The sequence below is a fragment of the Bos indicus genome, chromosome X, assembly GCF_029378745.1.
Source record: "Bos indicus isolate NIAB-ARS_2022 breed Sahiwal x Tharparkar chromosome X, NIAB-ARS_B.indTharparkar_mat_pri_1.0, whole genome shotgun sequence".
In the NCBI taxonomy this organism is placed as follows: Eukaryota; Metazoa; Chordata; class Mammalia; order Artiodactyla; family Bovidae; genus Bos; species Bos indicus.
Window position 1 is genome coordinate 96,238,973 of NC_091789.1, and position 26,840 is coordinate 96,265,812.

The following is a 26,840-nucleotide window of genomic DNA, read 5'->3' on the forward strand; positions in this document are numbered from 1 at the left end:
CCTTCTCCAACGCATGAAAGTGAAAAATGAAAAGTGAAAGTGAAGTCGCTCAGTCATGTCTGACCCTCAGGGACCCCATGGACTGCAGCCTTCCAGGCTCCTCAGTCCATGGGATTTTCCAGGCAAGAGTACTGGAGTGGAGTGCCATTGCCTTCTCCATTTGCGTTTCTAACCCTGCTCGATCTCCCTCCTACACAACTGGTGAACTCCATGATGAGCAAAGGTCTACGTTTAGACCCTTAAACTCTAACAAGTTTTCCTCCTGTTAACTGTAACAGAGTGTCTGCTCCAAGAATGATGCAAGGAGGGAGTCAACAAGCTTTACTTCTCCTGCACCACTGATGGACAGCATTGTGGCAGCATCTATCAGGGTGAAAAATCGTTATAAATCCTTGTCTTGTCTCAAAGGGAACTTGTTCAGGTCATGTTGTTAATATTTGAGGGAGGGAAAGCAAAAGCATTTTGAAGGCCAAAGTGGGGCCTCTTCTGCATGAATGTGTGTGTGTGCACTTTAAATACAGAGAAACGTGTTTGAAAGGAACAGGGAGGCACCAATAACTAACCCCTGTGGTAGGCCCTGGAAGCAGAGAATGTGGAGTGTGATGACCTGTGTAGTCCATGTACTGATACACTAATGAAATCTTTCTCCAGCCCCGTACTCATGTAATATTTGAGTAAACGAGGGGACTACGACAGGGCTGTCTGCTGTGACCCTGTTTGTTTAATCTATACACTGAGTACATCATGAGAAATGCCGGGCTCGATGAGTTACAAGCTGGAATCCTGATAGGCAGGAGAAACACCAGCAACCTCAGATATGCAGATGATACAACACTAATGGCAGAAAGCAAAGAGGAACTAAGGAGCCTCTTGATGAGGGTGAAGGAGGAGAGTGAAAGAGCCGGCTTAAAACTAAATATTAAAAAAACTAAGATCATGGCATCTGGCCCCATGATTTCATGGCAAATAGAGGGAGAAAGGTGGAAGTTGTGACAGATGTCCCCATCGTGGGCTCTAAAATCACTGCAGAAGGTGACTGCAGCCATGAAATCAGAAGACATTTGCTTCCTGGCAGGAAAGCTCTGAGAAGCTTAGTGTGTTAAAAGCAGAGACATTACTCTGCTGACAAAGGTCCATATAGTCAAGGCTATGGTCTTCCCAGTAATCATGTATGGTTGTGACAGCTGGACCGTAAAGAAGGCAGAGTGCTGAAGAATTGATGCCTTCAAAGTTTGGTTCTGGAGAAGACTCCTGAGAGTCCCTTTGATAGCAAGGAGATCAAACCAGTCAATCTTAAGGGAAATCAACCCTGAATACTCATTGGAAGGACTGATGTTGAAGCTGAAACTCCAGTATTTTGGTCGTCTTATGTGAACAGCTGACTCACTGGAAAACTCTCTGATGCTGGGAAGGATTGAGGGCAGAAGGAGAAGAGGGCATCAGAGGATAAGATGGCTGGATGGCATCACCGATGCAATGCACATGAACTTGGGCAAACTTTGGGAGATGGTGAGGGACAGAGAGGCCGGTTGTGGGGTAGTCCATGGAGTCGCAAAGAGTTGGAAACAACTAAGCAGCTGAGTAAATTGTAGAATTCCTGGAACACAGGTTAACATAATGTGAAGTTGGGTGGAGATAGGGAGGACCACAGAGAGAGAAAGAGAAAGAGAGAGACAGCACAGGATCGAGCACTACACATATTTGCACAGGGTTCTCTGGGAGTCAAAATGGCTGTCTGGGGAGGCCTTACAGATAGCTGTGAAAAGACGAGAAGGAAAAAGCAAAGGAGAAAAGAAAAGATATAAACATCTGAATTCAGAGTTCCAAAGAATAGCAAGAAGAGATAAGAAAGCCTTCTTCAGCAATCAATGCAAAGAAATAGAGGAAAACAACAGAATGGGAAAGACTAGAGATCTCTTCAAGAAAATTGGAGATACCAAAGGGACATTTCATGCAAAGATGGGCTCGATAAAGGACAGAAATGGCATGGGCCTAACAGAAGCAGAAGATATTAAGAAGAGATGGCAAGAATACACAGAAGAACTGTACAAAAAAGATCTTCACGACCCAGATAGTCACGATGGTGTGATCACTCACCTAGAGCCAGACATCCTGGAATGTGAAGTCAAGTAGGCCTTAGAAAGCATCACTACGAACAAAGCTAGTGGAGGTGATAGAATTCCAGTTGAGCTATTCCAAATCCTGAAAGATGATGTTGTGAAAGTGCTGCACTCAATATGCCAGCAAATTTGGAAAACTCAGCAGTGGCCACAGGACTGGAAAAATTCAGTTTTCATTCCAATCCCCAAGAAAGGCAATGCCAAAGAATGCTCAAACTATTGCACAATTGTACTCATCTCACACACTAGTAAAGTAATGCTCAAAATTCTCCAAGCCAGGCTTCAGCAATATGTGAACCGTGAACTTCCTGATGTTCAAGCTGCTTTTATAAAGGGGAGAGGAACCAGAGATCAAATTGCCAACATCCGCTGGATCATGGAAAAAGCGAGAGCGTTCCAGAAAAACATCTATTTCTGCTTTATTGACTATGCCAAAGCCTTTGACTGTGTGGATCACAATAAACTGTGGAAAATTCTGAAAGAGATGGGAATACCAGACCACCTGATCTGCCTCTTGAGAAATTTGTATGCAGATCAGGAAGCAACAGTTAGAACTGGACATGGAACAACAGACTGGTTCCAAATAGGAAAAGGAGTTTGTCAAGGCTGTATATTGTCACCCTGTTTATTTAACTTATATGCAGAGTACATCATGAGAAACGCTGGACTGGAAGAAACACAAGCTGGAATCAAGATTGCCTGGAGAAATATCCATAACCTCAGATATGCAGATGACACTACCCTTATGGCAGAAAGTGAAGAGGATCTAAAAAGCCTCTTCATGAAAGTGAAAGTGGAGAGTGAAAAAGTTGGCTTAAAGCTCAACATTCAGAAAACGAAGATCATGGCATCCAGTCCCATCACTTCATGGAAAATAGATGGGGAAACAGTGGAAACAGTGTCAGACTTTATTTTTCTGGACTCGAAAATCAATGCAGATTTTGATTGCAGCCATGAAATTAAAAGACGCTTACTCCTTGGAAGGAAAGTTATGACCAACCTTGATAGCATATTCAAAAGCAGAGACATTACCTTACCATCAAAGGTTCGTCTAGTCAATGCTATGGTTTTTCCTGTGGTCATGTATGGATGTGAGACTTGGACTGTGAAGAAGGCTGAGCGCCGAAGAATTGATGCTTTTGAACTGTGGTGTTGGAGAAGACTCTTGAGAGTCCCTTGGACTGCAAGGAGATCCAACCAGTCCTTTCTGAAAATCAGCCATGGGATTTCTTTGGAAGGAATGATGCTAAAACTGAAACTCCAGTACTTTGGCCACCTCATGTGAAGAGTTGACTCATTGGAAAAGACCCTGATGCTGGGAGGGATTGGGGGCAGGAGGAGAAGAGGACGACAGAGGATGAGATGGCTGGATGGCATCACTGACTCGTTGGACGTGAGTCTGAGTGAACTCCGGGAGTTGGTGATGGACAGGGAGGCGTGGCGTGCTGGGATTCATGGGGTCGCAAAGAGTCAGACACAACTGAGCGACTGATCTGATCTGATCTCTGGGAGTCCCCCCCACATTCTGATCAGCTTATGTGTGAGGGGGATGCACCTAAGGCCAAGAAAAGAACCACGGAAAAGGATTGGGTGGAGGAATCCCAGAGTTCACAGAGGGATGGAGACAGTTCTTCTTACCTGCCAGAGGGAAGAATACACTCAGGATGTGCAGGTGTCTTGCACATTACTCAGCAACGTATTACCTCAGTAGTGGGGCTAATTAGCCCTAAATTACTGAGTGCTCTTGTTCAGTCTAACAATGATTGAAATCAGGCCCGAAAAGGATAAATCTCCTTCTAATCATCTGAAATGCATCACAGGATCAATCCCAACATCACTGAAAGGAATTATCATTATTGCTATTACTCCTATCCTAAAATCTAGAACCCAACAAGGTAAAATTCTCCATGTCTAGCATATAGCAAAAAATTGTATTGGATTGAAAATAGCTATAGCCAGAAAATAACTGAAGGTCAGCTCAACAAATGGGAAGATTGACTCAAACATCAGCAGTGATTCTGATTTGACATCAGCAGTGGCAGAAAGAGAAACAAAAAGCCACGTTTCATACACAGGAACAAAATTAAGAAAGGCAGAAAAATTCTCATCAGAATTTATGCCATCCAGAATTCTATAACTAGTAGAAATACTTTTTTGAAAATGAAGATGAAGTGGAAATACTTAAACCAATGATTATCACACTAAACATCTGAGAATATTCATTGCTAACAGATGTGCCCTATAAAGTTTGTTAATAAAGTTCTTAAGGGAAAAGGAAGATTATATCAAAAGCAACTTTGTATCTATACAAAGAAGTGAATAATACTGGAAATGGTGAAAACCTTTTTATAAATACACATTTTAAAAATATTTAATGTCTTGAAATGATAATCGTCTAAAGCAAAATATTAATAGCACAATGTGGTGTTTGTTACACATGTAAAAATAAAATGTAGAAAACAATAGCACTAAGGATAGCAGGAAGGAAAGGGAAATACACCATTGTACCAGACCACCTGACCTGCCTCTTGAGAAACCTATATGCAGGTCAGGAAGCAACAGTTAGAACTGGACGTGGAACAACAGACTGGTTCCAAATAGGAAAAGGAGTTCGTCAAGGCTGTATATTGTCACCCTGCTTATTTAACTTATATGCAGAGTACATCATGAGAAAGGCTGGGCTGGAAGAAGCACAAGCTGGAACCAAGATTGCCAGGAGAAATATCAATAAACTCAGATATGCAGATGACACCACCCTTATGGCAGAAAGTGAAGAGGAACTCAGAAGCCTCTTGATGAAAGTGAAAGAGGGGAGAGAAAAAGTTGGCTTAAAGCTCAACATTCAGAAAACGAAGATCATGGCATCTGGTCCCATCACTTCATGGGAAATAGATGGGGAAACACTGGAAACAGTGTCAGACTTTATTTTGTTGGGCTCCAAAATCACTGCCGATTTTGATTGCAGCCATGAAATTAAAAGACGCTTACTCCTTGGAAGGAAAGTTATGACCAACCTAGATAACATATTCAAAAGCAGAGATATTCCTTTGCCAACAAAGGTCCGTCTAGTCAAGGCTATGGTTTTTCCTGTGGTCATATATGGATGTGAGAGTTGGACTGTGAAGAAAGCTGAGCGCTGAAGAATTGATGCTTTTGAACTGTGGTGTTGGAGAAGACTCTTGAGAGTCCCTTGGACTGCAAGGAGATCCCAATAGTCCATCCTAAAGGAGACCAGTCCTGGGTGTTCATTGGAAGGACTGATGCTGAGGCTGGAACTCCAATACTTTAGCCACCTCATGTGAAGCGTTGTCTCATTGGAAAAGACCCAGAAGCTGGGAGGGATTGGGGGCAGGAGGAGAAGGGGACGACAGAGGATGAGATGGCTGGATGGCATCACCGACTCAATGCACAGGAGTTTGGGTGAACTCCGGGAGTTGATGATGGACAGGGAGACCTGGTGTGCTGCGATTCGTGGTGTATCAATGAGTTGGACACAGCTGAGTGACTGAACTGCAGTGAACTGAAGGCTCTTATGTAAGAAATGGGTATAACATTAATTGAAGGCCTATTGTAAGAAGTATAAAATGCATATTGTAAACTCTAGAGCCACCCTAGAAAGAATTTTTTGGCTATACATGCAGCTCATGGGATCTTAGTTCCCTGGCTAGGGACTGGACCTGGGGCCGTGGCAATGAAAGCACCGAATTCTAATCATTGGACCACCAGGGAATTCCCTAGAAAGATTTTTAATAAGATGTATATCTAGAAAGACAATAGTAGCAATAAAATGGACTAATAAAGAAATAACCAATCTAAATGAAGAAAAGAAACGGGAAAATAGTCACTAAAAAATATACGTGATATAAAGAAAAGCATATCCAGATAGTAGATTTAAAACTGAATGATTTAGCCACTAATTGTAAGTTGCCTACACACGTCAATTATAAGACCTACTTTGGGGGACTCCCCTGGTTGTCCAGTGGTTCAGGATCTGCTTTCCAATGCAGGGGACACAGATTTGATCCTTGGTCTGGCAACTAAGCCCTTGTGCCGCAGCAAGAGAAGCCCACACACTGCAACTAGAGAGAAGCCTGAGTGCAGCAGCAAAGACCCATGAAGCCAGATAAAAAATAAAGACCTTCTTTGTCAGATCACATTTATGTATGGTAAAAAAATAATCTCACCATAAATAAGCTAATAATTTAAAATTAAATGTGTGGAAATACTTATACCTCCAAATCCCAAATCAAACGAAAGCTGGAGAGGCTGAATTAACATCATAAAAGTATACTTCAGAATGAAGATTTTTTGCGGAAGATAAAGGGCAGTACATAATGATAGAGAATTCAATTCACTGAGGAGACATAATAGTCAGGAATGTGTATGCAATTTCAGAATACAGGAGCCAAAATCTGATAGAATGGAAAGGAGAAACAGACAATCCACAGTTGTAGTTGAAGACTTTCACTTTTCACGCTCAGCCATTAATACAGTAAGTGAGCAACACAATGAAAAAATATATAGAAGATTTGAGCAATACTATTAACCGACTTGACCTAATTGATATTTATAGAACGTGCCCAGTCCCAGTTGTGTCCGACTGTTTGAGACCCCATGGACTGTAGTGTCCATGGAATTTTTCAGGGAAGAATACTGGAGCGGGTTGCCATTTCTTACTCCAGGGGACTTTCCAGACCCAGAGATTGAACCCGCGTCTCTTGCCTCTCTTGCGTTGGCAGGCAGATTCTTTACCACTGCGCCACCTGGGAAGCCCATTTATTGAGCAACAGCAACTAAATACATATTCTTCTGAAGTGAATATGGAAGTTCAACCAAATATGCCAGTAAAAAACCTTACTAAGTTCAAAAGGACTGAAATCACACAAAATATATTTCCTGACCAAAAAAATAATTAAAATAAAGATTAACTATGGAAAGTGACCTGGAAAATCACAAACTGCTTGTAAATTGAACAAAACTTCAAATTAATGCAAGGATCAAAGGAGAAATAGAAAATACAATATGTCAAAATTATGAGGTGATGCCAAAGATTCACAGAGGGGTATTTATAGCATTAAATGTTTGTATTAAAAAAGGGAAAAGGCCAATTATCATTAGAGGATCAATAATCTTCTTTAAGAAACTAGAATACAACAAAATTTAACCCAAATCCAGCAAAAAAAAAAGAATAACAAACATCTTGGCAGAAATCAATTAAATAGAAACCAGAAAATCAGTAGTACCAAAAAATTCAGTTGAAACCAGTGGCTGATACTGTGAATAGATTAATATGATAATAAACCTATAGCCTGATTGATTAAAAAAGAGAGAGAGAAAGAAGAGTGACACTAATTACCAACTTCAGTAATACCATAGGAGACAGCAGTACAGAGCTCTCAGATATTAAATGCACAATGAAGGAAGATTTTAAAAATGTTATTCAAAATTTTTTGCATGGTTGGTAGTATTGGACTCTTTGTGACCCTGTGGACTATAGCCCACCAGGCTCCTCTCTCCATGGGATTTTCCAGGCAAAAATACTGGAATGGGTTGCCATTTCCTCTTCCAGGGGATCTCCTGATCCAGGAATCGAACCTGCGTCTCTTATGTCTCCTGAATTGGCCGGTGGTTCTTTACCACTGAGCCATCTGGGAAGACCCAAAATTTGTTGAACGTAAATCTAAAAGTGTGTTCTCACTACATACACACACACTTTAACAAGAAAAGAAACAAAGAACACAGAGAAATTTTAGGATGGGTTGGATATGTCTATTATCTTGATTCTGGTGATGATATTATCATTGTGTGCATATGCCCAAACTCATCAAATTGTACACAGTAAATATATACAATTTGTTGCATATCAATTATGCTTCAATAAACTATTTAAGAAAGGAGAGCAGAAAAATGTTATCCAAAAAATTGATACTTGGATAAAATGAGAACATTTCTTGAAAAATACTGACTAACCAAGGTCACTCAAACATAAATAAGGATGAATAACTTTATTAAGGAAGTTAATGTGCACGCATTGCTTCCGTCATGTCTGACTCTTTCCATTTCTATGGACTATAGGCCTCCAGGCTCCTTGGTCCATGGGATTCTTCAGGCAAGAATAGTGGAGTGGGTTGCCAGGCCCACCTTCAGGGGATCTACCTGTCCCAGGGATTGAGCCCGCGTCTCTTACCTCTCTTGCATTGGCAGGCAGGTTCTTTACCGCTAGTGCAACCTGGGAAGCCCCAAAGAAGATAATTCTTCTGCTTCATTTTATGAGGCCATTGTTACCCTGATACCAAACCAAACCAAAAAAGACAACACAAGAAAAGAAAACCACAGACCAGTATTTTTATGAATATAGACACAAAGATTCTTAGTAAAATACTGCTGCTGCTGCTGCTGCTGCTGCTGCTGCTGCTGCTGCTGCTAAGTCTCTTCAGTCGTGTCCGACACTGTGCGACCCCATAGATGGCAGCCCACTAGGCTCCTCTGTCCCTGGGATTCTCCAGGCAAGAATACTAGAATGGGTTGCCATTTCCTTCTCCAATGCATGAAAGTGAAAGTGAAAGTGAATTCGCATAGCCATGTCCGACTCCTAGCGGCCTCATGGACTGCAGCCTACCAGGCTCCTCCATCCATGGGATTTTCCAGGCAAGAGTACTGGAGTGGGGTGCCATTGCCTTCTCCGAGTAAAATACTAGTAAACCAAATTATATACCATGAGGAAGTAGGATTTATCCCAGGAATGCAACTTTGATTTAATATTAAGACTGAAATAAGTTAATCAGTCATCATCATCATCAGTTCAGTTGCTCAGTCGTGTCCATTTCTTTGTGACCCCATGAACCGCAGCACTCCAGGCCTCCCTATCCATCACCTAGTCCCGGAGTCCACCCAAACCCAAGGCCATTGTGTCGATGATGCCATCCAACCATCTCATCCTCTGTTGTCCCCCTCTCCTCCTGCCCTCAATCTTTCCCAGCATCAGGGTCTTTTGCAATGAGTCAACTCTCTGCATCAGGTGGCCAAAGTACTGGAGTTTCAGCTTCAGCATCAGTCCCTCCAATGAACACCCAGGAATGACCTCCTTTAGGATGGACTGGTGGGATCTCCTTGCAGTCCCAGGGACTCTCAAGAGTCTTCTCCAACACCACAGTTCAAAAGCATCAATTCTTCGACACTCAGCTTTCTTTATAGTCCAGCTCGCACATCCATACATTAATTCACCACATCAACAGAATAAAAGACAAAAACCACATTAGCATCTCAGTACCTACATGAATAGCATTGGACAAAATTCAGGGTCCCTTCAAGACAAACAGACTCAAACTAGAAGTAAAAGGCAACAGTTTCAACCTGATATAAAACATCTCTGAAAAACTCACAGCTATCATCGTACTTAATGATAAAAGGCAGAGGTACTGACTTCCCCTGAAAATCAGGAACAATACAAAGATATCATCTCTTACCACTTCTATTCCACATTGTTCTGGAGCTTCTGGACAGGGTAATTAAGCAAGGGAAAGAAATAAAATGAATTTACATTGGAAAAGATGTAAAACTTTTCAATTTGCAGATGACATAATCTTGTGTATAGAAAATCTTAAAGAATCACACTCTCCCCACAGAAACTATTAGACCCAATACAGGGGCTCAACAGGTTTACAGAATACAAGGTCATATACAAAGAGCAGATATATTTCTATACACAGTCAAGACTTGTACAATAAAAACTACAAAACATTGCTGGGTGAAATTAAAGACAGTCTAGGTAAGTGGAAAGGCATCTCACATTTATGGATTGGAAGACTTACTATTGTGTTAAGATGGCAGTACTCCCCTAATAGAACCCCATCAAAATTCAAACTGTTCTTTCCCCCCAGAAATCAACAAACTGATCCTAGAATTGTAAGAATTGAAAGGGTCCTGGGATAGCCAAAACAGTGTGAAGAAAGAACAAGTACTTACACTTCCCAACTACAAAACCCACTTCAAAGCCAAAATAATCAAGACATTATATGGTGTTATAGCCACACCTTCCACGAAACAAACTCACTCAGAAGGACAATACAGATAGTGGAGTGCAGTTTATTACACCGGCGCACCCAAGGCAGAGTCTCCTCTTGGTGGAGGTCCCAGACCAGTTTTTGCGAAAACCTTGTATACCCTAAGTGTATGTGCCCAAACCCACTTCCCCAAATTCCCTGAAATTAGTCTGAACAAAGGAAAAGAAAGATATAATCAAACTTAACCCATGATTCATATGCCTTAAGCCTAGGTAGTTAAAAGTGAACAATTATCAATAGGGCTGTGGTCATACCCCAATAAGCATAATAGAATTTATGATTCTCTTCAGTTACACAGATAATTAGGGTATTCTTTTAGGTGATGGAGAGTCTAGGTATGAGCCCTGGGGCTCTTCCACCCAGGGGCTCTGGTTTTCCAGTTGGTATGCCGTTTCCATAGATACTGGGCATATAGCTCAATGTCCACAGTCCAGCCCAAGATGGAGTCCTGCTTTCAAGATGGAGCCGGTTCTGAGGGGGAGGAGCCAAGATGGCGGAGGAGTAGGACGGGGAGAACACTTTCTCCCCCACAAATTCATCAAAAGAGCATTTAAACGTCGAGTAAATTCCACAAAACAACTTCTGAATGCCGGCAGAGGACATCAGGCACCCAGAAAAGCAACCCAACTCTTCGAAAGGAGGTAGGAAAAAATATTAAAAACAAAAAAAAAGAGACAAAAGAGGGAGGGACGGAGTTCCGTCCCGGGAAGGGAATCTTAAAAAGAGAGAAGTTTCCAAACATCAGGAAACCTTCTCACTGCCGAATCTGTGCCGAGCTTTGGAAGCACAGAGGGCAACATAACAGGGAGAAAAAATAAATAAACAATTTAAAACTCGAAGATTGCGAGCCCTACGGTAACTCCCCCAGCGGAGAAGCAGCGCAGACGCCTGCATCCGCCATTAGCAAACCGGGGCTGGGCAGGGAGGCGCGGCGCGGGCTGCATCGCTGAGAGTAAGAATCTGGCCTGAATACCCTGAGCGCTATCTGAGCGAAATAATTTGGGCTAGCAAACCAGACTGTGGGATACCTACCACGCGAAAAGCCAGCCCTAACCTAAGACCGCCAGGCCCGCGCACGGAACAAAGGACTGAACAGACATAGCCGGCTGCAGACCTTCCCCCTCCGGTGACAGGCAGCCAGAGCCGGAAGGGGGCAATCGCAGCCCCAGAGAGACATTATCTATAAAATTGTAAGCAGGCTTCTTTGCTAACTAAAACTTCTTGGGGGTCTGGACGGTCAACATCTGCCTGAGAAGGTGCGCCGGTTTTACATCCAGATAACCGAGTGGCGGGGAGGCGATAAGTCGCAGCATTGGCGCTCGCCTGGGAAAAGCAAATTGGCGCTCGGACCTGGGAAGAGCACAAAACGCAGGCCCAACTGAGTCTGCGCCTCTGAGGACTACCCGAGTGCCTGAACCTGAGCGGCTTGGACTTGGGAGGTGCATGCAGCCCAGGGCCAGCCTCAGATTGTTCCCGGCGGAACAACCTAGAGTCCGAGCAGTGTGGACAGGGAGGCTACACGCGCCGTGAGCGGGGGCAGACCCAGGGTGGCTGAGGCACTGCGAACCCACGCCAGTGTTATTTGTTTGCAGCATCCCTCCCTCCCTCCGCACAGCGCGACTGAACAAGTAAGCCTAAAAAAAAAAAAAAAAAAAAAGTGTCCTCCACCGTGCCCTTTGAGTCAGGGCGGAAACCAGATACTGAAGAGACTAGCAAACAGAAGAAGATATAACAGAGGGAAACGCCTTGGAAGCTACAGGCAATAGATCAAAACCCTGTGGTTACTACGGACTACATAGGAAGGGGCCTATAGATCTTGAGAAATATAAATCTGACCAAGGAACTAGCCAAAAATGAACTGAACCCACAACACCCACAAAAAAAAAAAAAACAACAAAAAAGTCCTAGATATATTTTTATTATTTTTACGATCATTCTTTCTTTTTTTTTTAATAAAAAAAAAAAATTTTAAGTCCTCTATTGTTCCTTTAATTTTCACTTTTATAACCTATTACTTTGCAAAAAAAAAAAAAAAAAAGACCCTATTTTTTTCTTCAGCAAACTTCATATATATATATTTTATAATTTTTTGACCTTGTTTTTTTTGTTTGTTTGTTTTTGTTTTTTTCTTCTTTTCTTTAACATTGTATTTTTGAAATTCCAAACTCTACTCTAGATTTTTAATTTTCGCTTTTTGGTATATGTTATCAATTTTGTACCTATAGTTTTTTTGTTTTTTTTTTTTATATAATTTCTGTGACTTTTTTTTTTTTCTTCTTCTCTGTTTCTTTCTCTTCTTCTTTTATATAACATTGTATATCTGAAATTCCAAACTTTACTCTAGATTTTTAATTTATGCTTTTTGGTATTTGATATCAATTTTGTACCTGTATTTTCTTTATAATTTTTGTGACATTGTTCGTATTTGTTTGTTTGTTTTCTCTCTTTATTTTTCTTCTTCTTCTTCTTCTTCTTTTTTTTTTTTTTTAACATTGTATTTTTGAAATTCCAAACTCTACTCTAGATTTTTAAATTTTGCTTTCTGGTATTAGTTATCAATTTTGTAGCTGTACTTTCTTTATAATTTTCGCGACCTTGTTTGTTTTTGTTTGTTCGTTTTTTCTCTCTTTCTTTTCCTTCTTCTTTTCTTTAACATCGTATTTTTGAAATTCCAAACTGTACTCTAGATTTTTAATTTTTGCTTTCTGGTATTAGTTATCAATTTTGTACCTGTACTTTCTTTATAATTTTCGCGACCTTGTTTGTTTTTGTTTGTTCGTTCTTTCTCTCTTTCTTTTCCTTCTTCTTCTCTTTAACATCGTATTTTTGAAATTCCAAACTCTACTCTAGATTTTTAATTTTTGCTTTTATGTATTTGTTACCAATTTTGTACCTTTAAGGACCCAATCTTCAGGACCCATTTTTCACTAGGGAGTGAGATTACTGGCTTGACTGCTCTCTCTCCCTTTGGACCCTCCTTTTTCTCCACCAGGTCGCCTGTGTCTCCTCCCTAACCCCTCTCTACTCTACCCAACTCTGTGAATTTCTGTGTGTTCCAGACGGTGGAGAACACTTAGGGAACTGATTACTGGCTGGATCTGTCTCCCTCCTTTTCATTCCCCCCTTTTATCCTTCTGGCCACCTCTGTTACCTTCCTCCTTCTTCTCTTCTCTGTATAACCCCGTGAACATCTCTGAGTGGTCCAGTTGTGGAGTGCACATAAGGAAGTGACTACTGGCTAGCCCACTCTCTCCACTATTGATTCACCTCATCTCATTTGGGTCACCTCTAACTCCCTCCTCCCTCTTCTCTTCGCCATGTAACCCTGTGAACCTCTCTGAGTGACTCTCACTGTAGAGAAACTTATCATCTTTAATGTAGATGTTTTATCAATGGTGCTGTATAGAAGGAGAAGTTTTGAAACTACTGTAAAAATAAGACTGATAATCGGAAGCAGGAGACTTAAGTCCAAACCCTGACTCCAGGGAACTCCTGACTCCAAGGAACATTCATTCACAGGAGCTCATCAAATGCCTCCATACCGACACTGAAACCAAGCACCACACAAGGGCCAATAAGTTTCAGGGCAAGACATACCAAGCAAATTCTCCAGCAACAAAGGAACACAGCCCTGAGCTTCAAGATACAGGCTGCCCAAAGTCACCCCAAAACTATAGACATCTCATAACTCATTACTGGACATTTCATTGCACTCCAGAGAGAAGAAATACAGCTCCACCCACCAGAACACCGACACAAGCTTCCCTAACCAGGAAACCTTGACAAGCCACCTGTACAAACCCACACACAGTGAGGAAATGCCATAATAAAGAGAACTCCACAAACTGCCAGAATACAGAAAGGACACCCCAAACTCAGCAATTTAAACAAGATGAAGAGACAGAGGAATACTCAGCAGATAAAGGAACAGGATAAATGCCCACCAAACCAAACAAAAGAGGAAGAGATAGGGAATCTACCTGATAAAGAATCCCGAATAATGATAGTGAAATTGATCCAAAATCTTGAAACTAAAATGGAATCACAGATAAATAGCCTGGAGACAAGGATTGAGAAGATGCAAGAAAGGTTTAACAAGGACCTAGAAGAAATAAAAAAGAGTCAATATATAATGAATAATGCAATAAGTGAAATTAAAAACACTCTGGAGGCAACAAATAGTAGAATAACAGAGGCAGAAGACAGGATTAGTGAATTAGAAGATAGAATGGTAGAAATAAATGAATCAGAGAGGATAAAAGAAAAACGAATTAAAAGAAATGAGGACAATCTCAGAGACCTCCAGGACAATATTAAACGCTACAACATTCGAATCATAGGGGTTCCAGAAGAAGAAGACAAAAAGAAAGACCATGAGAAAACACTTGAGGAGATAATAGTGGAAAACTTCCCTAAAATGGGGAAGGAAATAATCACCCAAGTCCAAGAAACCCAGAGAGTACCAAACAGGATAAACCCAAGGAGAAACACCCCAAGACACATATTAATCAAATTAACAAAGATCAAACACAAAGAACAAATATTAAAAGCAGCAAGGGAAAAACAACAAATAACACACAAGGGAATTCCCATAAGGATAACAGCTGATCTTTCAATAGAAACTCTTCAAGCCAGGAGGGAATGGCAAGACATACTTAAAATGATGAAAGAAAATAACCTACAGCCCAGATTATTGTACCCAGCAAGGATCTCATTCAAGTATGAAGGAGAAATCAAAAGCTTTTCAGACAAGCAAAAGCTGAGAGAATTCTGCACCACCAAACCAGCTCTCCAACAAATACTAAAGGATATTCTCTAGACAGGAAACACAAAAACAGTGTATAAACTCGAACCCAAAACAATAAAGTAAATGGCAACGGGAACATACTTATCAGTAATTACCTTAAATGTAAATGGGTTGAATGCCCCAACCAAAAGACAAAGACTGGCTGAATGGATACAAAAACAAGACCCCTACATATGTTGTCTACAAGAGACCCACCTCAAAACAGGGGACACATACAGACTGAAAGTGAAGGGCTGGAAAAAGATTTTCCATGCAAATAGGGACCAAAAGAAAGCAGGAGTAGCAATACTCATATCAGATAAAATAGACTTTAAAACAAAGGCTGTGAAAAGAGACAAAGAAGGTCACTACATAATGATCAAAGGATCAATCCAAGAAGAAGATATAACAATTATAAATATATATGCACCCAACACGGGAGCACCACAGTACGTAAGACAAATGCTAACAAGTATGAAAGGAGAAATTAACAATAACACAATAATAGTGGGAGACTTTAATACCCCACTTACACCTATGGATAGATCAACTAAACAGAAAATTAACAAGGAAACACAAACTTTAAATGATACAATAGACCAGTTAGACCTAATTGATATCTATAGGTCATTTCATCCCAAAACAATGAATTTCACCTTTTTCTCAAGCGCACATGGAACCTTCTCCAGGATAGATCACATCCTGGGCCATAAAGCTAGCCTTGGTAAATTCAAAAAGATAGAAATCATTCCAAGCATTTTTTCTGACCACAATGCAGTAAGATTAGATCTCAATTACAGGAGAAAAACTATTAAAAATTCCAACATATGGAGGCTGAACAACACGCTGCTGAATAACCAACAAATCACAGAAGAAATCAAAAAAGAAATCAAAATTTGCATAGAAACGAATGAAAATGAAAACACAACAACCAAAAACCTGTGGGACACGGTAAAAGCAGTCCTAAGGGGAAAGTTCATAGCAATACAGGCACACCTCAAGAAACAAGAAAAAAGTCAAATAAATAACCTAACTCTACACCAAAGCAACTAGAAAAAGAAGAAACGAAGAACCCCAGGGTTAGTAGAAGGAAAGAAATCTTAAAAATTAGAGCAGAAATAAATGCAAAAGAAACAAAAGAGACCATAGCAAAAATCAACAAAACCAAAAGCTGGTTCTTTGAAAGGATAAATAAAATTGACAAACCATTAGCCAGACTCATCAAGAAACAAAGGGAGAAAAATCAAATCAACAAAATTAGAAACGAAAATGGAGAGATCACAACAGACAACACAGAAATACAAAGGATCATAAGAGACTACTATCAACAATTATATGCCAATAAAATGGACAACGTGGAAGAAATGGACAAATTCTTAGAAAAGTACAACTTTCCAAAACTGGACCAGGAAGAAATAGAAAATCTTAACAGACCCATCACAAGCATGGAAATTGAAACTGTAATCAAAAATCTTCCAGCAAACAAAAGCCCCGGTCCAGACGGCTTCACAGCTGAATTCTACCAAAAATTTAGAGAAGAGCTAACACCTATCCTGATCAAACTCTTCCAGAAAATTGCAGAGGAAGGTAAACTTCCAAACTCATTCTATGAGGCCACCATCACCCTAATACCAAAACCTGACAAAGATCCCACAAAAAAAGAAAACTACAGGCCAATATCACTGATGAACATAGATGCAAAAATCCTTAACAAAATTCTAGCAATCAGAATCCAACAACACATTAAAAAGATCATACACCATGATCAAGTGGGCTTTATCCCAGGGATGCAAGGATTCTTCAATATCCGCAAATCAATCAATGTAATACACCACATTAACAAATTGAAAAATAAAAACCATATGATTATCTCAATAGATGCAGAGAAAGCCTTTGACAAAATTCAACATCCATTTATGATAAAAACTCTCCAGAAAGCAGGAATAGAAGGAACATACCTCAACATAATAAAAGCTATATATGACAAACCCACTGCAAACATTATCCTCAATGGTGAAAAATTGAAAGCATTTCCTCTAAAGTCAGGAACAAGACAAGGGTGCCCACTTTCACCATTACTATTCAACATAGTTTTGGAAGTTTTGGCCACAGCAATCAGAGCAGAAAAAGAAATAAAAGGAATCCAAATTGGAAAAGAAGAAGTAAAACTCTCACTATTTGCAGATGACATGATCCTCTACATAGAAAACCCTAAAGAGTCCACCAGAAAATTACTAGAAATAATCAATGACTACAGTAAAGTTGCAGGATATAAAATCAACACACAGAAATCCCTTGCATTCCTATACACTAATAATGAGAAAACAGAAAGAGAAATTAAGGAAACAATTCCATTCACCATTGCAACAGAAAGAATTAAATACTTAGGAATATATCTACCTAAAGAAACTAAAGACCTATATATAGAAAACTATAAAACACTGGTGAAAGAAATCAAAGAGGACACTAATAGATGGAGAAATATACCATGTTCATGGATTGGAAGAATCAATATAGTGAAAATGAGTATACTACCCAAAGCAATTTATAGATTCAACGCAATCCCTATCAAGCTACCAACAGTATTCTTCACAGAGCTAGAACAAATAATTTCACAATTTGTATGGAAATACAAAAAACCTAGAATAGCCAAAGCGATCTTGAGAAAGAAGAATGGAACTGGAGGAATCAACCTACCTGACTTCAGGCTCTACTACAAAGCCACAGTTATCAAGACAGTATGGTACTGGCACAAAGACAGAAATATTGATCAATGGAATAAAATAGAAAGCCCAGAGATAAATCCACGCACATATGGACACCTTATCTTCGACAAAGGAGGCAAGAATATACAATGGATTAAAGACAATCTCTTTAACAAGTGGTGCTGGGAAATCTGGTCAACCACTTGTAAAAGAATGAAACTGGACCACTTTCTAACACCATACACAAAAATAAACTCAAAATGGATTAAAGATCTAAACGTAAGACCAGAAACTATAAAACTCCTGGAGGAGAACATAGGCAAAACACTCTCCGACATACATCACAGCAGGATCCTCTATGACCCACCTCCCAGAATATTGGAAATAAAAGCAAAAATAAACAAATGGGACCTAATTAACCTTAAAAGCTTCTGCACATCAAAGGAAACTATTAGCAAGGTGAAAAGACAGCCTTCAGAATGGGAGAAAATAATAGCAAATGAAGCAACCGACAAACAACTAATCTCAAAAATATACAAGCAACTCCTACAGCTCAACTCCAGAAAAATAAACGACCCAATCAAAAAATGGGCCAAAGAACTAAATAGACATTTCTCCAAAAAAGACATACAGAGGGCTAACAAACACATGAAAAGATGCTCAACATCACTCATTATCAGAGAAATGCAAATCAAAACCACTATGAGGTACCAGTTCACACCAGTCAGAATGGCTGCGATCCAAAAGTCTACAAATAATAAATGATGGAGAGGGTGTGGAGAAAAGGGAACCCTCTTACACTGTTGGTGGGAATGCAAACTAGTACAGCCACTATGGAGAACAGTGTGGAGATTCCTTAAAAAACTGGAAATAGAACTGCCTTATGATCCAGCAACCCCACTGCTGGGCATACACACTGAGGAAACCAGAAGGGAAAGAGACACGTGTACCCCAATGTTCATCGCAGCACTGTTTATAATAGCCAAGACATGGAAGCAACCTAGATGTCCATCAGCAGATGAATGGATAAGAAAGCTGTGGTACATATACACAATGGAGTATTACTCAGCCATTAAAAAGAATACATTTGAATCAGTTCTAATGAGGTGGATGAAACTGGAGCCTATTATACAGAGTGAAGTAAGCCAGAAGGAAAAACATAAATACAGTATACTAAGGCATATATATGGAATTTAGAAAGATGGTAACAATAACCCGGTGTACGAGACAGCAAAAGAGACACTGATGTATAGAACAGTCTTATGGACTCTGTGGGAGAGGGAGAGGGTGGGAAGATTTGGGAGAATGGCAATGAAACATGTAAAATATCATGTAGGAAACGAGTTGCCAGTCCAGGTTCGATGCATGATGCTGGATGCTTGGGGCTGGTGCACTGGGACGGCCCAGAGGGATGGTATGGGGAGGGAGGAGGGAGGAGGGTTCGGGATGGGGAACACATGTATACCTGTGGCGGATTCATTTTGATACTTGGCAAAACTAATACAATTATGTAAAGTTTAAAAATAAAATAAAACTGGAAGAATAAAAAAAATAAATAAAATAAATTACTGCAAAAAAAAAAAAAAAAAGATGGAGCCGGTTCTGTCTGTTTCCTCCTTCAATGGTAGTGACATAAGGATTGTATATAGACAGATACCAGAATAGAATGGAGATGTAAGAAACAAAACCATATCTCTGTGGTTAATTGATTATTGTGAGGGGTGCAGAGGCCATTCAATGGCAAAGAATAATGTTTCAACAAATGGTCTTGGGCTAACTGGATGTTCACAAGCAAAAGAATCAGTTTAGACTTATACCTCACACTGTGTATAACTAACTAAAAATTGATCAAAAACCTAAATATAAGAGCTAAAACTATAAAGCACTCAGAGGAAAACAGAGATGTAAATGTTAATGTTGGATTAGGCAATGATTTCCTAGATATGCTACAAAAGCACAAGCACCAAAAGAAACAAAAATAGGCAATTTGGAATCATCAAAATGAAAACTTTTATCTTTCAAAGGACACTATCAAGAAAGTGAAACATCCTGGGCACCTACTGGATACTGGCAAGGAGCCTTGAATCCCAGGCAGACCAGAAGAACACCCAAACAACCCTGTATGGTGTGGGGAAGGGGGAAACGAGGGGGAAGGAGATGTGCAGGCTAGGTGGGATCAGTGCTCCTGAGGTGCAGCTAGGGGAGGAAAAGTTCCCACACCTGGAGAGGCACTCTTGCCTCGAGGGGATCTGTGGGGATGGGGAAGGACCTTTGGGGTTATGGAGGAATGCACCTGGTGTTTCTGCCCCCACTCCCCCCATTCAACCTCCAGGAACCTGCTGAGGCCTGAGGCTTACTCCTCTGTACTCTGAAACTGGAGGCACTCTGGGGCCCCCTCCAGGCCACACTCAGCATAGGCCACACCCCTGCCTAAGCCCACCCTGCCTGAGCTCCACCACACCTAAGCCCTGCCTTTACAGCAAAGGTTTCTTCTACCTTTTTAAAAATTTCCCTATTTTGCTAGTGTAGCAGTGTCTTACCTTCCAGTGATTGTTTCATTTATATGTTTAATTTTTCTAATTTACCTGTTAGTTTTCTTATTTATTTTATTTTTTATTATTTGTCACTGTCTTCCACATTTCTTTTCTTTTCCTTTATTTTTTGGTTTGCCATACAGCTTGCAGGATCTTGATTCATGAGCTTGAGCTCCTGTGGTGGGAGGACCAAGTCCAAACTGCTGGATTAATTGAGACACTCAGACCTCACGGAATACTATTTGGAGTGAGGTCTCCTGGAGGGCCACATCTCAACACCTGGTCCTGGCCCTACTTAACTGCCTGCAAACTCCAGTGCTAAAATTCTCAGGCCAATCAATCCTGGAGGGCCACATCTAAACACCTGGTCCTGGCCCTACTTAACTGCCTGCAAACTCCAGTGCTAAAATTCTCAGGCCAATCAATCAGTGAGAGAAGAACACAGTTCCGCCTAACAAAAACAATGATATGACAAAAAATATGTTACAGACAAAAGAGCAAGGTAAAAAAACCTAAAAGACCACATAAATGAAGAGGAAATAGGGAAACTACCTGGAAAACAATTTAGAGTAAGGATATTAAAGATGATCCAAAATCTTGAAAATACAATGGAGGCATGGATTTAAAAAAATACAAGAAATGTTTGACAAAGATTTAGAAGAAATAAGGCACAAAGTTGAAAACACAATACCTGAAATGAAAAATACACTAGAAGAAATCAATATGAGACTCACTGAGCAGGAGAACAAACAAGTGACTTGGAAGACAGAATGGTGGAAATAACTGCTGAAGAGCAGAATAAAGAAAAAAGAATGAAAAAACATAGTATCTATTTCTGTCATGACTGTCTTTCTGAGACACATTCTCCACTAAGGGTAACCTGGGACTACCTATCACCACAGGTTGTGGATGCATAAGAAAGACTGCACTGGAAGGAAAAAAATATAGCCTTCAAGCCCCTTTCTCATCCTCCAGAGACCCTGCGGTTCCAGGACTCTACTTCAATGGCAGGAAAACCCCAACTCAGTGAGCATGCGCAGTGTGTGCGTGCGCATCCGTTGCTGCGCATGCGCCTTGGTGCCCATACGCCGTGCTGAGCGATCTGTGAGGAGCTTTGGGCCTGAGACGGGTCTCTTTATTCAGTCCCGGTTCTTTCTCACTACTTGAGACTCACCAGGTAGGTTCACAGGTCTGTCAAGTCTGGAGTTTAAGTGTATGTGCGTGTGAGGGGGAGCCAGCAAGTTTCGCGCGGGTCGGGCAGTGCGATCTAGGGCCGTTGAGGAGGAAGGCCCTCAAGGTAGTCATCTTTCTCCTCACGTGTCCCGACGCCATAGTTCTCGCCTTGATGGCGGGAGAGGAAGGGCAGTGGGCAGAGGAGGGCAGGGGGTAGGATGATGGTGGGGGGAGACTTGGGGGTGCTATTTGAGATATTTGGTTCATTGAGGCCCTGAAACTGACGACAGAGCACAGAATCTGGGGCCAGCAGTGGGACCTGGGCAGGGGTTGGGGTGGGCGATTAAGGAAAGGCCTAGAAAGGGGACCGCAGTGGGGTTGTGACTGTATCGCGGGTTTTGTGGTAAGGTGCCAAGAGAGAAGTGGACCGGTTGCTCTGTATGCAGCATCACTTCAGCCCCAGACACTGAGAAAATCGCCATAGTCAGGCTGTAAAGACTGAGCCTTTCTTCGTGTTCCAACTGAATTCCAAGGGAGTTGGGGAAAATAGGTCTGGTGAATAGGAGTGTGACATGAGCAATAGTCCTGAGCTTTTGAATTCCTAGCAGTATTTCACTAAAGACCTTCATGATGGAGAATTCTGTTGTGAAATCAAACGTCCTCACAAAAATTCAACCTTCTTGTGTACCTTAAGGTGATTTCTCTGCCAGCTTCGCAAAGACACAAATGGCTTTGCAAAAGACTGTATTTGGTGTAATTGAAATGCACGTACACTCATACTTAACCAGAGTTTTCTTTTGAAAGTATTTTCACATTAAAAAAAAATAAGTCAACATAAGGTCATAAAAGTGATCAAATATAGCTGTACTCTTAAATACATTTTCTAAATCACAATATTCTGCTTTCAGGGAGAAATATGAGTGGGCAAGTGGCATCAACATTGGGACCTACAAAGCAAGATTGCTCCCAGGTGGATGAACCTGTGGTTGTGAGTAACCTTACCATTTGGTGTTTTCTATTAGCACAAGTTTATTTTTGAGAAAATGTCAAGTAGTACAGATGAGGTGATAAAGGTCTTCCATGCTGATAAAGGCTGACACTTTGTCTTAGGAAGGAACATTGATCCAGATATATTATAGTCCGGCGTTGCCTGGATGATTATACTGTTAAATTCCCTGGAAATGTGCCCAATGACTCCCTCCTCCTGCTCGTTAACAACAGGCTGCATAGTTCCATCCCAACATAGATTTAAATAACTTCCAAAGTCTTCCTGGGTAACTCTTATGGGAGCTAACTCTTCTCTGTGGGAAGAGTAACTTTATTAAAAGTAAGTACATAGAATTGTGTTGGGAAAATGTTGTTAGGTTTACTTATGCTCAGATATATCTATGTATTATGTATATTTATGCTATTAGATGTATTAACAACAAAAGTTTTTCTTTGCATGCACTCTCTACTAGGACCAGCAGCCCAGTGTTGAGCAACCTCAACAAGCGGAACCGCCAGCTGAGATTCAGGATATCACACCTGGAAGGAGGAAGTACATGGAGAGGATCCAGTGAATCGTGATGAAGAAGAGGAGAAGGATCCCTTTGAAGGTAAAGTGTATCTGTGTGTCATGCCTTAAGACATAACCAGTAAGAAGAGGAAAGGAAACATTAGAAAAGGACATCAGACAGTTCCTAAAAAACTGAGGAGAGTATAGTTTGCAGGTCAGCGTGGTCGCTCAAATTTTCCCTTGTTTTCAAGACGAAGAGAAGGGGGCAACTAAGTTGTCTGAGGACAACCCTGGAAAAGGAAAATGGTAATAACATTCGGAAAATTCTGCTTTCCTTTTTCTCCAGCAAAACATTCCCGGAATAATGCTCCTGAGGTTCTTATTCATCACATTTTTAGCATACTAACCTAAGGCTTTTAATTCATAACACCGAGGGAATGAATATCATCATTCCCTTGTTTATATCGTATGCTTTACAGCTGAATTGATGCATTTTTTTTAAAGATTCTGGCCTGGAAGCTGCTCTCCAGCAATTGGCTCTGGCAAAGACTGGGGGTGAAGGTGGAGATGGTCCCGATGTCAGGGAGGAGTTTGCATCAAATATAGAGCCTGTTGAAATGCCAGAAGCAGGTATGTCATCCATTCAGAAAGTAATTTATGTGGTTTCTGTTTTTCAGAATATTATATCTTTACTAATATAGAGGAAACATTACTATTATTTTAATAGCAGAGTTCACATATTCTTTGAAAGATAGTTCAGACCCCAGATGCCTGAATGCCTGACTTACAGACTTTCAAATAAAGAAACAGACAGGATCAAAGCCATATCGAATTGAAAATAGGAAACCGTTTTCTTCTCTTGAGTATAAGTACTTTAAGCAACAGCTAATAATTTTCAGGTTCTTTTATAATTTCTGCTTGTAGCAAATATGGAATGCATTTGTAATAAATATCAGTTTATATGAAATATGCTTAGGCATCCAAGTAGGTTCTAGTACCAGCTTTAGCATAATGTGTGTGATTCTGTGAAATCCCTTAACTTCTAAACTCAACTTTACTCATGTAAGTTGTGAATTCAGAACAGATACACGCAGATGCTGATCTTTCAATGCTGATTTTTGCATTCTCTGATTCTCTTTGATGGAATGCATACAAGAATACTCTGTTTTGTAGGATGTATTTATCATAAAATGTCATTTTGAGTCAAATTATAACAGGGGAATTGAGATTTCATTTTCTGACGGGGGACACATGTACACCTGTGGCTGATTCATGTCAATGTATGGCAAAACCCACCAGAATATTGTAATTAGTCTCCAATTAAAATCAATTAATTAATTTTTTATAAAAGAAAATGAGCCAACATTCTGCTTGATGTATGTTAAATTCTCTCAAATTCTGAATTCTCTAGTTCTTTAAAAAATAGTTGCATTTTAAATCCTTTCCCCAGGGAAGCATGAAATGACTGAATAATAAAATGGCCAAAGATAGTCTAGTTTCCTGTTTCTGTGGCTGATCAAGTTGAGAGAGTGCATTTAGTCAGTGATATTCAAGGCAGGTGTGAGTAAGATACATATGCTAAGCACACTACCTGCCCCCACGTTTGGTCTTTTTTTTGGGGGGGGGCGGAGGTTGCTTATTTTAATTGGAGGATGATTACTTTACAATACTATGAAGGTTTTGCCACATACCCCACTCTCGCTCTTAAAGAACTAATAAAAATCTGAGCCTCATGATATAATCATCTCTAACCGTATCAAGTATGTTATTTTTCCTCTTTGATACATGAGTTTAAAAAGTTTTGAAGGCCAAAAATTGTAACTAGTTCTTCCTGCGTAATCAACCTAGTATCTTTCACATACCTGTTTTCCAACTTGCTGACAATAAATTGCATGGTTCTGATTTTAAAGGAGGAACTTCATAGTTAGGGAAGAATTTACTGTGTATTAGCCTTCTAAATATTTTCACCTTACATTTTTTTTTCCATTCCATTTGAACAATTAGATGAAAATACAACTTTCAGATGACTTACAAGTAACTACAGAACATGATTAAAATGTTCTCATAGAAAAATCTTAGCCCTAAACATGTGTGGTATTTAAAAAGAAAAATACATAAATTACAAGGTACATAAATATAAAATTCTACATCCAACATAAAAGGTAAGAAAAAGAGCAACAGAATAAACCTAAGGGAAAAAGAAAAAGATACTTATTAAAAGACAGGTATGAAGTGTTAGGAAGAGGAAAATAAACTCAACTAATAAATAAAGACAATGTGGTAGTTTACATAAATTTTAATATATATACATACACACACATTTTTTAATATTCTTTTCCATTGTGATTTATCACAGGAGACTGCACATTAGTTCCCTGTGCTATATAGTAGGACCTTGTTGTTTATCCATTCTGAATGAAATGGTTTGTATCTGCCAACGCCAAACTGCCAGTCCATTCCTCTAGGTTACATCATTGTGAAGCAAATGGACAAAGCCCAAGTACACATAATTAGAAATATGAACAAGACACTAACAGTATATTACAGAATTAAAACAGGGTATAATCTGGAACTCAAATATTTTCAGAATATTGATGAAATGGCTAGTAGGGTAGAAAAACATATTATTTAACATACCCCACAGTAACTAAATAACTAAACATCACAAATACCGTGGATGAACTTTTGAAATTGGTCAGTTTTCTCTCAAAAGCCATTATCACTTAGAAACAAAAAAATCTGCTTTTCCAGATTTTCTTTCTCTCTTCCTACTTGCTTTTCTCTCTCACTCATACTCCCTCTTGCTCTCCCTTTTCTTCTCTCCTTTTTTTCTTTCTTTCTTTTTTTTTTTGGTGTGGCTGTGAGAAACAATCCTATTTCTGCTTCACATTTTGATGTCACCATGTCGCCAGTGATAGTAATGACTTAAAATTAGTGTCACATATAATTTATTATACCAACTTGAATGCTTCCCAGGGTGAAAAGAAACATTTAGAATTACATGAGGGCCCCAAGTAAAAAAGGGGACAAATGTTCAACCGACTTAAAACCACCATATCAGGGATAAATTAGAACAAATGAAAATTTCTACAGTTTTCGACAGTAGAGAAGAAACAAATGTAATACTGGCCATTTTATTTACTTCACTTAAGCAGTAACAGAGATAACAACTGTTTAGCTATCCTATATTTGGAATATTATTTCAAACCAACGCATTTAAATGATACTTTTTTGGGATTTTTTGTTCCAGTTTTTGTGTATTTTGTTCTCCTTAGGGTGCTTTTTGTTGTTAGATATTTTACTGAATGTGTACACAGTTTTGCCTTCTACTGAAAACTACCTTCTGATAGGTTCCATTGATTTCATTTGTTCTGAACTCAGTGTCCTTCTTCTCTTGTATAACTAGGAAGAGTAGTGTGTTTTTAAAAATACTGGTAATGTGCCTGGAAAGTCTATAAAATCTCTATAGAGGATTAACTGAAGGTAAGCCAAAGGGTCGCCCTTAGTGTTCCTGTTTTAGTCCATTTTATAAAACTATAACTGCAGTGAACTTTGTATACCTCTCCTGTCATCAAAATAAAGTTCTGCTAAGTAACTTTTTTAATGTTTATATTATAGGTGAAGGGCAGCCATTTGCTTGAAAGAAGATAAACTGAAACCATCTATGCTGTTCATATATTGCGTATTTGACTATTAAAGTTTGGTCAATAAAGTTTCATTTTCTACTTGCACATTTTTTGTTAAATTTATCCCCGGGTATTTAATGTTATTGAAAATTCATGGTTTGTGATTTTTATTGTCTAGTTGAGGATGTATGTAGAGATAGAATGTCTATATATAGATTTTCTGTCCAACAATTCCTCTAAATATGCATATTAATTCCACAAATTTAGATCTACATTATTTTTACTTTTCAAAATATACTATTATATTTGAATATCAACAGTTTCTACTGGCTTAA

At 39.7% G+C, this 26,840-nt stretch overlaps 1 long non-coding RNA gene across 1 annotated transcript; it reads left to right on the top strand.

Moving 5' to 3' along the window:
• The first annotated feature begins 21,264 nt into the window (after positions 1–21,264).
• On the top strand, positions 21,265–26,610 carry LOC139180991 (uncharacterized). The gene is made up of 5 exons (XR_011565155.1): positions 21,265–21,385; positions 22,290–22,369; positions 22,842–22,979; positions 23,384–23,509; positions 26,498–26,610. It is a non-coding gene; the product is annotated as an uncharacterized lncRNA (long non-coding RNA).
• Positions 26,611–26,840: the final 230 nt, after the last annotated feature.